Genomic DNA, 14439 nt, shown 5'->3' with positions numbered 1-14439 from the left:
AGTCCCCTGTGCCCTTTGAATCTTCTGAGTCCCCTGTGCCCTTTGAATCTTCTGAGTCCCCTGTGCCCTTTGAATCTTCTGAGTCCCCTGTGCCCTTTGAATCTTCTGAGTCCCCTGTGCCCTTTGAATCTTCTGAGTCCCCTGTGCCCTTTGAATCTTCTGAGTCCCCTGTGCCCTTTGAATCTTCTGAGTCCCCTGTGCCCTTTGAATCTTCTGAGTCCCCTGTGCCCTTTGAATCTTCTGAGTCCCCTGTGCCCTTTGAATCTTCTGAGTCCCCTGTGCCCTTTGAATCTTCTGAGTCCCCTGTGCCCTTTGAATCTTCTGAGTCCCCTGTGCCCTTTGAATCTTCTGAGTCCCCTGTGCCCTTTGAATCTTCTGAGTCCCCTGTGCCCTTTGAATCTTCTGAGTCCCCTGTGCCCTTTGAATCTTCTGAGTCCCCTGTGCCCTCTGAGCCGAGTGAGTCATCTGAGCCGAGTGAGTCATCTGAGCCGAGTGAGTCATCTGAGCCACATTGGTCAGCTGGTGTGGTCACCCCGAAGCTCCAGAGACTTAGTGTCACCAAAACTATGGCCACTTTCAACCTCTCTGCCTGTTACAAGATGGCTGTCCCCAAGTTTCCTGCTCTCATTACCTGGTCCGAGACGGCCAAATTTGAACTCTCTGCCCTGTCTAACCTGGCCCAGAGGGCCTCTTTCTGTTGTTTCCCTCTACCCAGGTTCATGATACCACCAGCACCACCCTGGTGTCCAGTCCCTCTCTGGCCTCCGGCGCCGCCCTGGCTTCCTGCTCTGCCGGCTCCGCCCTGGCTTCCGGCTCCGCCCTGGCTTCCTGCTCTGCCGGCTCCGCCCTGGCTTCCTGCTCTGCCGGCTCCGCCCTGGCTTCCTGCTCTGCCGGCTCCGCCCTGGCTTCCTGCTCTGCCGGCTCCGCCCTGGCTTCCTGCCCTGCCTCCGCCCGCGGCTCCGCCGTGGTCCCTGCCTCCGCCCGCGGCTCCGCCGTGGTCCCTGCCTCCGCCCGCGGCTCCGCCTTGGCCCTTGCCCCTGGGCTTTCGTGGTCCGGGCCCGCCGTCCCTCCCCCTGGTTCCGCCTCCATTCCTCCGCCCACCTGGACTTTATTGGGGACTCTCTGGGAGCGTCTGGAAGCCGCTCTTAGGGGGGGGGCTATGTAATGAACTCTGTCTGTGTACCCTGTCTTGTACTCTTATTTTGAAGTCATGTCTATGTCATCCATGTCTGTAGTTCTTTGTAGTTCTTTTGTTCATTGGTCCGTGTGATGATTGTTTCCCAGGTGTGTCTTGTTTTCCCTGATTACTCTGTGTATTTAAGCCTAGTGTTTCCAGTGTCTGATGTCGATCGTTACTTGATGTTATGGTGTTTTCGTGGTCTGTGTTCTTGGTTCCTTGTTGGACTTCCTGATATGTTTTTGCTTGTTTGTTGCTATTTGAATAAAACCTCACTGCATTTGGATCCGCATCCTGTCTTACCTGGATTTTAACCGTAACAATTTTGGTCTTGATGTAACCTTGCTGTAGCCATTGCTGTAATGTGCCAGGTGTACTTGCAATAATCAGAGAAAGTGCGCCAACGTCAAATCACACAGAGGGAGAGAGAGCACAACTCCTGGCTGCAGCTGAAGGAGGACGATTGATTTCTGGCAGTTCGGTAAGTTTGAAATTTCATGAAAACTTAATTTTTAGTTTAAGAATGTTGTCAATAGTTTGTCACAATATTGTTTTAAACGTGCAATGAGAGAGAAAAACGGTCGCCAACAAAGTTTCAATCTCCCTCAGAAAGTAAGCTTACACACAGATGTCTACCGCTGCTTTAACTCGCTTTACACCTTTTTTAATGAATATAGGGTTGTTTTAACTAAATTATGAGGGTTTTGGTGAGTTTATATTGTGTTGAAAGTGTGGTGACAATGAATATTTTTAACGAAATGGACAAAGACCACCCGCCAGCGCAATCTTGCGGTCCCGGCATAATGGTCGTTTATCTCGGCGTTTCATCCGTTCAGTTAGCGTCAGAGAAAAGTATTAAGTTCGACTGTTTGGCAAGGCTGACTCGTGGTTGTAAACAGACAGGACTTGACACGCCGTACACAGCATACTGTAGTACCGAACTCCTCCACAGAAGTGAAAACAAGAAACCTCATATTTAACTGGATGCATCGATTTCATCGCAGCTTTAACTTCGACCAAATATCATTCAGACCTGGGCTCATCTTAATATCAGATGAACGAAAGGGATTGCCGCGCTTATTGTTGTTGTTATTATATTACGGTATATCATCAAAAGCAGAGAATATCTTCTCTAAAGCGTTTTACACGTCCAGTAAGTTGTCCAATACATTTTTATGGCATATTGTTTCCACCACTTCAGATGCATTACACGCTGTATATAAGTTTCCAAAACACATCAAATCAATGCACGAAAAGAGAATGGGCTCCGCATTTACGTACCTTTGTCTTCTCGTCTCTGTCATCTGATCCTTCATATCTGGATGTAAAATAGTCCATTATAACATCGTGTAGGAAACTGGCATCACCAGGATTGCTCAGATTTAGGCGATCATGTTTATCTTTAAAGTGAGCAGCTAGCTACTTGTTAAAAAACTTTGCGTGACATAGTGTTACACCGCAGCCGGTCCGGGTAAAACATTAAAGGGACAGTCTTTTTACCTTGTCACTATAAATCGCTATTTTCTGCACTAAACGAGACATTTTCAGAGATTTTCTGTAGACAAGATGTTATAATTAAAAAAAAGACTTATTTAGATATTTATATATAATATATAATATAACAACTAATATATATATATATATATATATATGTTTTACAACTGACTAAACACTTACAGAAAGGTTTTATTTGTTAGCATAGCATGATAAATAATACATTTTTAAATCAATCACTTTGTCTCTGCACAATGAACATTATCAAATATTATTAATGTTGTAAAATATATTGTTCATTGTTAGTTCATATTAGCTAAGGCATTACCAAATGTTAAGGAATAAACTATTGTAGTAAAGTGTTACTAAATTTTCTTTTACCATTTCCTTCACAATGTCTATTTATTTCTATGGCTAACAGATTTTGTAACATTTGTCTTTTTTACAGTCTTACCATTGCTTGTAAGCTGGATTGGGTAAGATGGATCATCTTTAAAGGCACCAGGCAAGTACATGATGTACAGTTACAAGTCATGTATTTTTTCGACTGCAATATTAAATGCTTTCACGTCACATGCAAAATTACACAGGAATGTGGCTGACTTTTTATTTGTAGTTTACATGAGTGTCATTGCACTTTTATAGGAGTTAAGGCAGATGTGGAGGCACAACGGGTGATACCAGACACACACCAAGCACATTATGTTTGGTAAGTTTGCACTTTGCCACAGTTTCTTTAAATACCCATGTATACACTCATTCACTCATTCACACACAACACTGTAACACGACCATACACAACATGTACACAATTGTCTTAGTTTGCCATGTAGAAATATACAAACAGAAATATTCAGACTTTGGTTATAAGAAATTTAATTTAATAATTGTATTTATTTAGCAGAGGTGTCCCTGGACTTTATTGACAAAAGATTTTGTTTTCAGAATAAAAAGTTGTGTCCAAATCAGTAACAATTGTACTTTCTGTTCAGGACATTCAATCATGACATGATCCAGGTGGATGCTGTCCATTGAGGAAAGTTTGTTCAGCGGTAAGTGAATCTTCTGTATTTTAATGTAATTAGGTGTGGAACAGTAGAATAAGAGCAAAAGGTTTCAGAATAGGAGTAAATTCAAGGCTGAGTTTAATTTTTTAAGAATCTTTTTCTATCTTATATTTGTTGACTTAATGTTTATGATATTTCTAACAGGTTTCTGGATAGAATTAATTCCAAAGATGGGAAAAAGTGCACATCCAGACAAGGAGCAAGCAAAAAGACAAGGAACTTGGTGCAGAGAAAAGCTGTGGCCATTAACCCCTGTGAACAGCTTCATGCAGTCGCTGATTGAGTTCGAATGGACGACTTCAAAGTAAAGGCCACTGTGGTCTGTCTGCCACAGTTTAATTTTTAATTTATTTTTAGTGTTCAATGAAATTCAAGTAGAATATTTAAAACTATGGGCCAGTGTTGTTTTTACCACAGTGAAATGTTACCTTTTAGTCGATGATGGACTTTAAACTGAAAACTTCAAACTATGGAACAGTGTTCTATTTGCCAGAGTTAAATATGTTACAGCAGGGGTCTCCAAACTTGTTTATACTTGTTGATTTTATTTTATGTTACTTGATTATATGTTTATTATTGTTTAAAATCTTGTTTTAAATATGTTTGTTTCAATTAAATGTTTTTTTTAATAAAATTTTGATACAAACATTGCTTGGATTGCCTTTTAATTCATTATGTTTTAATTTAGCATTTTTACCATATTAATAACTATAGATTTAAACCTAAATCTCTAGCTATTTTATATAATATTATTGTATTAACTGTAATAAGTAATAAATAGTATTTATGGGTCAATATAGACATTACAGTAAATTACTGTAAAAATAGACTACTGTAATAAAATATTGTAAAATTACAGTACAGTACTGCTTTGTAACTATACAGTACTAGTTTGTGTACTGTAAAATGGTATTACAGTACAGTACTGTAAAACCAAAATACAGTAACTTACTGGCAACCGTGCTGCCAGTACCGTACTGTAAAAATACAGGGAAATCGTTAACAGTGTGTATAATAGTTCAAAGTTAATAAGTGTAAGGCTCTTTGAAAAAAACATATCTACAGTTTTCAAACAAAACGATATGGCTTCGAATTGTTTTTGCAGCCATATGTCAGCTAGAGTCGAACATGTATGTTAATTTGGCCTGTTGAATCTTTTTATTTAATTAATAAGATAAAAAAGGAGTCTGGGTGATCTGCATCTGTTTCATTTGAAAGCAATATATGAATAGATGCTGAAGCTTATGCCAACAAGTACATCTTCTCCGAGCCAGATGGTGAGCATTTCTTCTCAGTCAAGCAAATCTATCTTAGTATTTTGATATCTAACTTTTTGAGTAAATGACAGGTTTTGGGACTACTAGGTAGAACTGGAGTTATGCTAATGTAATGATGCATGTAAAAAATATGTTTGTCCTTGCAAAAGTGCTTAATGGACAATTGACAAATATGCAAATATGCTATTCTGAATGTAGCCGCCCGGCAAGCGCTCTCACACAGAGAGCGAACCCATTGCAGCGTTCACGCAACGTGCACGCCCTGACGAAAGTGTGTTGGAAAGGAGGAGTGAAAGCGGTGCATTTTCTGCACAGTTTTAGATGCGAAATGTGAACTGCCCCTAAGTCTATTTATGATTACTCATCCATACTGTCTACTTAAAAAGACAGAAATATTAGGGCGATTGTGCACGATCTGGGGCACCTCATTAGAAATGCAAGTCCATCCTCGTAAATCTATAATCATTAACATCTGCTGTGTCTTTTCTCATTGAACTGTTTTGGTCCTTTGTGGCCCACTCATCCTGCTTAACTCTTCCTGTGCAAATGCAGCAGAAAGGGCAGCTTCATGAAAAATAGCACAGAGTATCTTCAAACCCTTTCACGTTAATTTCAGGGCTCTGGTCAGCGTCTGTACAATGCAGGTGCTAATGTCTATCAAAATTTAATTAGTTTTTAAACACTACAAGCCACGGATTTAATTTTGAGCTCTATATAAATAATACATACAATTGTCTACTTCTCTATTGATTCAGACGAGATCAAAATAATGCAGAGGATGAAATGAAAATTTGTGGATTGCTGAAACAGAAAGTCGTTAAGTATGGAGTTGACCTTGCTTTAATTTAAAGCTTCGGTGTTGCTATTTGAAATACATTAATTGTTGTATTGATCCACTCAGGGAAGGGAAAAATCTGATTAAAACTGAGCTTGCCAGTTGTTTACATGTCCCCACAAATGCTCTGATTTTTTATGCATCATCTTTGTAAATCAATGGCAATAATTGTCAACATAGAGAATGTGTCCATTAACTCATCCAGTACTATTATTTGGCAGGACAAGCAAGCCAAAATAAATAAGAAGTGAAAGATATTTCAGATTATTTGAAGATTATTGAAAGCGACTGCTAAATAAGCATTAATTTGGAGTATTTCAGAACATGTTGGTATGACAAAATGCAACCCAGGCTGGCTCATGAATCTCTGCATACATTTCTGCATAACTTAAAATGCAGTGCTCCAGGTACAGTATATATCACTGCATCTTTTGATGGAATTTTGTCCATTTTTATGCAAGATTTTTAAAAGTTACGAAGCAAACACATACAGAGAATAAAACCTGCTTGTCAATTTTAAGATTTGTGTCTACTAAACTACTAAAAATCAAATGTGCGATAGGCCCAAACGACTTACGCTGTCCTTGCGGTTTAATTTTGATAAAACACAGCAGACTAAAACATACAGATGTATTTTGATCCTTTATTACTGTCCCTTTTGTAAGTCATCACTATGCTTTCTGTAAACAGGTTTTTGATAAACCTCGGCCAAACACGATCAGTTCTGACAGTAACAACATCAGACGTTTATCTGGCACAGTCACACATGCATGAACTTAAGATTATGCCAATAATATTCATTATTGTTTGCTTTGTAACCTTAAATAAACCCATATCAAAATGTAGAAAATACAAACACATCCAGTGCCTCTAGTGGACACTACAACCGAAATATCAGACCGATATCACGGAAAGTCGTGTTATAGTCATGAAAAATTGTATTAATTTATTCGTGTCCATGGCACGAAATTCAGCTTTTCTCATGCCAAATGTCTTTTTTGTGTCACTATAAATAGTTTTTCGTGTCCGTGGCACGACTTTCCTTTTTGTGTCATTTTATGTATAATTTTCTCATTGTTTTTTCCTATTTTCCAACTGTACCATTGTCTCTTGCGGTTGGGCTTAGAATCACTTTCTGTTACATTTTTAGACACCCAAACCCCAACTCTAACCCCAACTCCAGGTGAGAATAATTTTAAAAGCGAAAAAAAAAAAAACATGTAGAAACCAATAAATAAAAGTACACCCAAACCCAAAATCTAACCTCCAAGCGAAAATGATAAAAAAAATAGGGGGGGAAATTAGAAAACAATACATAAAATGATATGAAAAAGAAAGTCGTGCCATGGACACGAAACACTATTTATAGAAATAAATAAGACAAAAAAGATATGCGTGCCCAAGGCACGAAAAAAGTTGCATTTTGTGCCATGGACACAAATAAATTAATCAAATTTTTCTGTGACTATTCCATGAGATCATGTTGGAAATATGCAGTGATATGTACCAGGAGCAGCGTGTTTCAGATTATGCAAATATGTAGGCATAGGTACGTACTTTAATTCCATTGAGCCTGTGTAGCAAAAAATTTATTTTAATCTTTCATTTATAAAACATTTTCAATACCTGAAAGAATATATTCATATAAATCCAGACACTTTCCAGTGTAATAATAATTCTAATAATACTAATAATAAATCACATGCTAATAAAGAATGAGCATAGATAAAGTTGGATAATTTTACCTCCGCGTTTCATTTCATCAACAGAGCATTTTATATGTCTGCCCATTTAGAGCACAATTTCCAATGCCAGCCTCAGAGCAAGATGCCATTTACTCTAAATGACCCGTTTTTTGCAGGCAGCCAAGGCTGTAAATAGAATATTATTTACTGGATTGGCAGTATTAAAATTAATGTTGCAAAAATCCCTTTCTCCAGTTGGATTGCAGTTTTAATGAGCCTTTACTGATATGAACTCTGATGGCATCATGGATGGAAGAGCTTCCAGAATGTTAAGGACTGAAATCTGCATTCTGTTGTACCTCTGCTCGGATGACATGAACATGCAACACGTAATCTCCTTTCACACCGACCATTGCAATTGTTATTCCAGCATTGTGGTCTTCAAAGTGTATTTGCATGTTACTGTACTTTGGAGAGTGGAAACGTCTCCACCTCCAAAGCTCTTAGTGCACTTTAATTTATTGATTTCGCTGCTCTTTTCTCCATCACGGCTCCACTTATATTTGTGCTACATTAAGCGAGAGCTGCCTTAGCAAAAAGCAAAACTCTGTAGGATGGTAGATATACCTTTTAAGGTGGAAAATTGAGTTCATGGTAAAGCCACCTGCAAAAACTGGTCTTAAGTTATTTTGACAATATTGCAGGCATTTTGAGGATATAAATTACAGACTTTGTGAACGTGATGTTTTGATATATTTCCTGTTAAAACAGAATGCCTGGATGGAAAATTTCGAAAGCTTGTCTCATTTTATTGTAGTAAATAAGCTTTAGTTATAGTTATGTCATATAGCATAGCCATGACCATAACTTGCAATGTGCTAGTAAAAGGCCATATCTTATTTTTGGGAAAAAGTTGCGTAGTGCAAGGTGGTATATTTGGTTTATGTTTCAAGGAAATACAGGTTGTACATTTAAATGTGTATATAAAGAGTTCAGATGCAAACCCCTCTGTCTTACATGTTTTCTTGTAAATTAGCATTTTTTTATCAGACTCTTATGTTTAGGTTCAGTAATTTTACTTGTAAAGGTTATGAGTCAGAAATTGAAATGCCTTATTTTTACAAATGCCATGTCATTTTATTAGTATTTAACACATTTGACTGTCTTTCACTGCAAAACCCTCTAAGGGGGGCGTGTAAACCAAGGTGCTTGTGTTTTCAATTGTTTCCAATGGAAGCACCACGCTTTTCAAAAATGCAAGCGAGCGCTTAGCATTTTATTTGCGCTCGGTGCTGAGAACCCAGAGTTGAAAAATGGGTGAAACGCTCAGCTGGTCAATGTCACTTCTTACTTGGCCAATCACATTGGATGAGGGGCGGGATAATTTCACAACAACCAACCGGCGCATCGTTCAACGACTGATAACCAAAGCAGAAGTATCCCAGCAACCAAAGCGCTTAGCTGAAAAAAATGCTGGCAAGCGCCCACAGCTGGCATCCCCCTGCCGTTTTCAGACACTGTGGTGTACATGCCCCCAAAGTGGATGCAACCTTTTTTTGGCAAAACCCCCCACTTCTTAAAAAAGTCCACTTCTTGGGACAAGACAAAGTAAACAGCTGCTCGAAACGTTGTGTTGTTGGCTTTGCATCTGAACTCTTCACATGCTAAAAGTAAAATGCATCACCATTAAGGAGCATATAGACACAAAGGCAACTAGATGGTATCAAAGCTTTCACTGAATATAAGCCACACATCTCCAATTGCAACATATTGGGCTTTAAGGTTAAAATGCTAAACATATTCAGTTGGTCATCATCTTCTGGTAAAACTGTGTGGTTCACCGTAAACCGGTACAGTCAAAAACTTGGCCTTTATCAAAAGCCTTTTGTGTAGTCACATTGAGTTTGTGATGAGTGTCACGTCTGCATTCGTCCCTGCCTGTGAGGCTGACGACTGTGAGGTAAGGCCCCGGTGGCAACATCCCAAAGTCTTTTATCTGTGTGGTACATTCAGTGCAATTGACATGCAATCAGAGGCATGTTCAAGATGATTGCTTCTGATTTTACAAATACCGCTTTGTCTCAAAGGAGGTGAAATGGGCGACTTCCACAGACACCCCCATTTGTGTGAGTGTATAAATACGAGTAAAACAAACAGGGCACATCATTGCAAAGTCACAGCCTTGGGTTATTTAATATTCCAGTGGGGTACAGCAAAACCTGAAGGCCTGCTCTAAACCAAATATACACATATTCCTAAATATCACCTTTAATTTGTACTAAATCTCTGATTTTACCTCCTCTGGTTTAAGATTTTTCAATACCAAGAAAAATAACGATTAATTTAATTGTGCTGCATAGTTCTGAACTGTTTGTTCTCATTTCAGTCATTTTGTCAGTCATAAGCCATCAAAACTATTGTGCCATATGTATTCATTTTTATTGCACCTCATAGGATAAAACAAGCGTTGTGAAAAACCATAAAATGGATCAATTAATGGCTAAAAGGATAGAACATTTCCATAGAAGAAAGCAATTCATTCTCTCCAACATACACAAACAAATCACAAATACTGTACACACAGAAATACACCACAAATGCACACAAACAAACTTCAGGTCGATAGCTTGCCAAAATTCCTCATTATTTGCAAATGGAAACTGCTCTTTTGAACAAGATGTCTTAATTAAACTAAAACAACAGCCTTGATATTGACATAGAAATGCTGCTCCCAACAGAGAGTGCTTTTACAAGAGAAGCAATATCCCATTCTTGGCCAGGTAACTGCTTAGTATAGATTGTAAAGGATTACCATCCTTATTGTTCGACACTACGCTCTTTGTCTCTCTCTCTCTCTCTTGCGCGCGCGCGTTTTCTCTTGTATTCACAGCAGCTGGCTCTCATTCAGACCAGATGCAGATGGCACTCCCTTTGTACTTGTTAATGGTGATCGAGATTATAAAAAACAGAGCAAATGACAAGAAAATCAATCGAGTGCCTCATTGTTTAGCTGCTATTTGTTCCATTGTGCCTCTGAAATCGCAGTTTCGCTCCTACTATGAACAACACAAAATGTGAGCCTACATACTGTAGCAAAACACTCCAAAAGGAAATGCATGACTGAGATTGGATTGGGATTAAGTTATCTGATTTAATTAAGCCAGGATGGAAAAAAATCGTTATCTATTTTCAAATTTGACAAAATGTGTTTTGAAATGAAACACAATTTTAAAATCGTTTGGAGTAAAATTAAAGCCAAACGCTTTGTGACAAGCAGTGCCTTATTTTCTCATGATTTCTATTTGAATGCTTCATCACAATGTAGTTGCAAATGAATTATCCATGTACATTAGAGGCCAGAACATAAAAGCCAGCATTTCAAAGATTTTGCAACAGACTGAGATGTGCATAAAATGGATGCAGCTCTTCTTGTTAAAAAAAAAAAAGTATCTCCTTTTCTCTCCTGCCTGATATGTACTGTATAGTGTGGCAGAGCCTCTTATTTCATTTTGAATAATTTAGCGAGCCGCCTGCTCTTTTCATTTGAAGAAGCTTTGAGGACAGACCCACACACTGTGGCCCACTCAACAGAAATTTTCAGCCACCAGAAAAATTGAACCTTGCCACCTTTGTAAAAGTTAATGAGTTTCTAAGTGGCATGGATTTACATACAGAACGTCCACTGACCAGAGGTAGGATTTTGATACATACAGCGAAAGATGATTGGCAGCCGGAGTCATCAGAAAAAAGAGCAGCGGCTGTGACTAGCAAAATGTCAAGTGGGGACGCTGAAATGTCTGTGATTCAGAGACAGTATTTCTTTTGATTTTTGATTCAGAGGAGGCTTTATGTGGATCTTTATATTTTGATTAAATGGCAGGAGGCATGTGGTTGTACTGGACAAATATATGGTTTGTCACCTGCGTGGTAAAAACATATTTTCAGTGGGAGATATTTAGCATTAGCAGCATGTCAGTATTTGGAGCATTGCCAAGAACTCACAACTTTTTTATAGCTGTTTCAGCACAAATAATTCACTCACCTATCAACTTTCAGACGAACACATTTGGAGTTATTTTAGTAAATGTCTTTGCTCTTCCAAGCTTTATAATGGTAGAAAACAGGGATCGGGGAAAAACTTCTGACTTTAAACCCCCAAAAAGTGTGTTCATCCTTCATAGAGGTAATCCACATGGCTCCAAGAGCAATACACAAGAGTCTTAGCATATAGGCGTGGTGGCCATAGGTACGTGAATCTTGTGAGACCTAGATGGCATTGTTATCGAAAGCAAATTATTGTAGTTTATACAATTTTAATTCTGGATCTTTTCCTTACAAAATCACATTGATTGCCCGTAAAATACCTTTATTAACCCACTGGAGCTGTGTGGATTACTTCTGTGAAGGATGGATGCACTTTTTTGAGCTTCAAAGTCAGAAGTTGTTCCTGATCCCTGTTTTCTATCGTTATAAGCTTGGAAAATAACTCAATATGTATTTGTCTGAAAGATGATGGACATATGTAGCCTATCTGAGATTAAATTATGGGGTAATTTGGCTGGAGTATCACTTAATCTTAAGGACTTAACTTTACACTTAAAAACTGAGGTGGTGAGGTGATAGAACATGCAGTCCAATTTCAAACATCATGAAGTACAATTACATGCTACAATGACATCATCCTCAGTCCACAATGTTATCTGTAATTCATACCACATTGGGACTGGGTCCAGTTTTATTGTTGAAAAATGATGCTAATGTAGATGATAAAATGGGTGAGCTGTATATTTTTTACCTCAAGGTTATTGTAGTTGTGAGCCTGTTATTTTTTTGACATTATAAAACTGATGATGTAAGGCTTATACAGCCTATTCATTTGCCATAGCAATCATTTTCAACTTGATATACAGCTATATATATATATATATATATATATATATATATATATATATATATATATATATATATATATATATATATATATATATATATTTATTTATTTGTTTGTTTATTTGTTTATTTATTTATTAGGCCTGTCAATAGATTAAAATATTTAATCGTGATTAATTGCAAATTAATTACACATTTTTATCTGTTGTAATTTTTTTTATATATATACTCTAATCAACATGAGCGTGGACAAATATGCTTTATGCAAGTGTATGTTTATAACAGCCTGTTTTTCGACAGAACCATCAGCCATTGTTTTGAATATGAATTGTCTTTTCAGATGACGAATTTCTTTCTCCATTTCTGTTTGCTGCTGCATCATTTGTGACCCGTGCTGGCAAATTGAGTCGGAATGAACACATTCTCAAAAAATTTGATATTTTGTCATTCTCTATTAAAAACTTCAAAACAATGCATGATTTGTTGGAATCTGACAAAACATGACAGAGCTACACCTGTTTGAAGTTGACAGAGTCGGCAAAGAAAATCCCAAATTGCCACAAAAATGACCACGTCCATACCTTAAAATCACTGGTAAAACTAATAGATTTGGCACATAAAAAATCAACAACATCAACATGAGTTAATTTTTTCTTTTACTGTTTGATTGACACTGAGACAGCCTTAAAATCTACTGTAATGCAAAGATCTAATATAAATGTTATACATCAGATATTTTTCCTCAACAGTTAATTAAACATTCACATAATTCGGTGTAGATGTCTTTATACAGTATCGGGGTCGGCCATTTGCGCGTTTGTGTGCAGATGCTTTAGATGTGGCAGTCAGCGAGAGGAAGATCACTTTTGAGTCTTGTTGCTTTTAATAACTCTTTTAATATTAATCAGGTCTCTCTTAATAATTATTTTAACATCAAGCAAGTCCTGCACTCTACTTTCTAATTCATGCATGTTTTAAAACCGAAACCAAAATCTTAGACACGCAAGTGGATGGACATGCATCCTTTATGTATTAGTTAAGCATTTAGGATGGTACACCTCTCAGAAAGCGTACAAATAAAAATAATTTTCGATGTTCAACGACCATTAAGAGCATTGGATTCCCTAGACGAGAGCTTAATGTTCTTTTTTTATGAAAACCTCAGGGTCACATTTCCTGTCTAAGGCTGTGTCTCAATTTATTCAACTATGGGCTAAACCAAGGGTCAAAAAGAAACTGTGCGTTTCGTAAATCGCCCGTTAATAAAATTAGTGGCATTAAAATGAATTTGCGTTAACGTATGTATATATCGTCGCTGTCCGATGAAAACCACGTATGTCCATTTTGCCGATTTTGAGATTTTTCGACAGATTGAATGTCCAGGTTCATTTCCGTATACAGTATGCTTCACATATCTAAATGGCCAATGAAAAGTTGTGAAATCAAGTCATCTGATTCTAACGTATATCCATTTGGTGTCAAAGCTGTCAATCACGCCGCATATCTCCCGCCCTGTGGAAGCATTTCGCCGGTCTCGTGAAGTTTCATCGAAGCTCAGCACTGGATAGCTGAATAAACATAGCCTGGTGAGACAATGACTTTCCTTCATCGAGGTAAATGTTTCCCCCCGATGCCCGATGTACGTCTAGAAGTGACAAAATTACGGTAGGACTGTGCAAACAAAGTATCTGTCCAGCATTACCATGTCAGTGTATTGATTCATTGTCCCTTCATAGTTTGCAAGGGACATTTAATAAATTTATAATTAATATTTAATAAACTAAGCGTATTTAATAAACTAAGACGTAGGCTATTTAATAAACTTAGCGTATTCATTTGTCAATATGAAACGCGACTTGGCAATTCTAATTAATGATCGGAAGAACGCGTATCGACCACCGTTACTGTAAAATATGCACGTATGTCCATTTAAACTCAATTTTGGTCAAATGTGGATTATATAATTACACTGGCAAGAATATGGTTACATGTAAAGATGCCGTACCAAGTATGA

The 14439-nt window shown here is 37.8% G+C and overlaps 1 long non-coding RNA gene across 1 annotated transcript; it reads left to right on the top strand.

The window, feature by feature from the left end:
• The first annotated feature begins 1506 nt into the window (after nt 1-1506).
• LOC135748411 (uncharacterized) lies at nt 1507-3712 on the top strand. Its single transcript, XR_010532019.2, has 4 exons — nt 1507-1658; nt 3120-3176; nt 3317-3380; nt 3664-3712. It is a non-coding gene; the product is annotated as an uncharacterized lncRNA (long non-coding RNA).
• The last annotated feature ends 10727 nt before the right edge of the window (nt 3713-14439 follow it).

Source organism: Paramisgurnus dabryanus, chromosome 16, assembly GCF_030506205.2.
Source record: "Paramisgurnus dabryanus chromosome 16, PD_genome_1.1, whole genome shotgun sequence".
NCBI classification, from domain to species: Eukaryota; Metazoa; Chordata; class Actinopteri; order Cypriniformes; family Cobitidae; genus Paramisgurnus; species Paramisgurnus dabryanus.
Note: the sequence above shows the minus strand (reverse complement) of the source record. Positions and strands in the feature narration are given on the sequence as shown.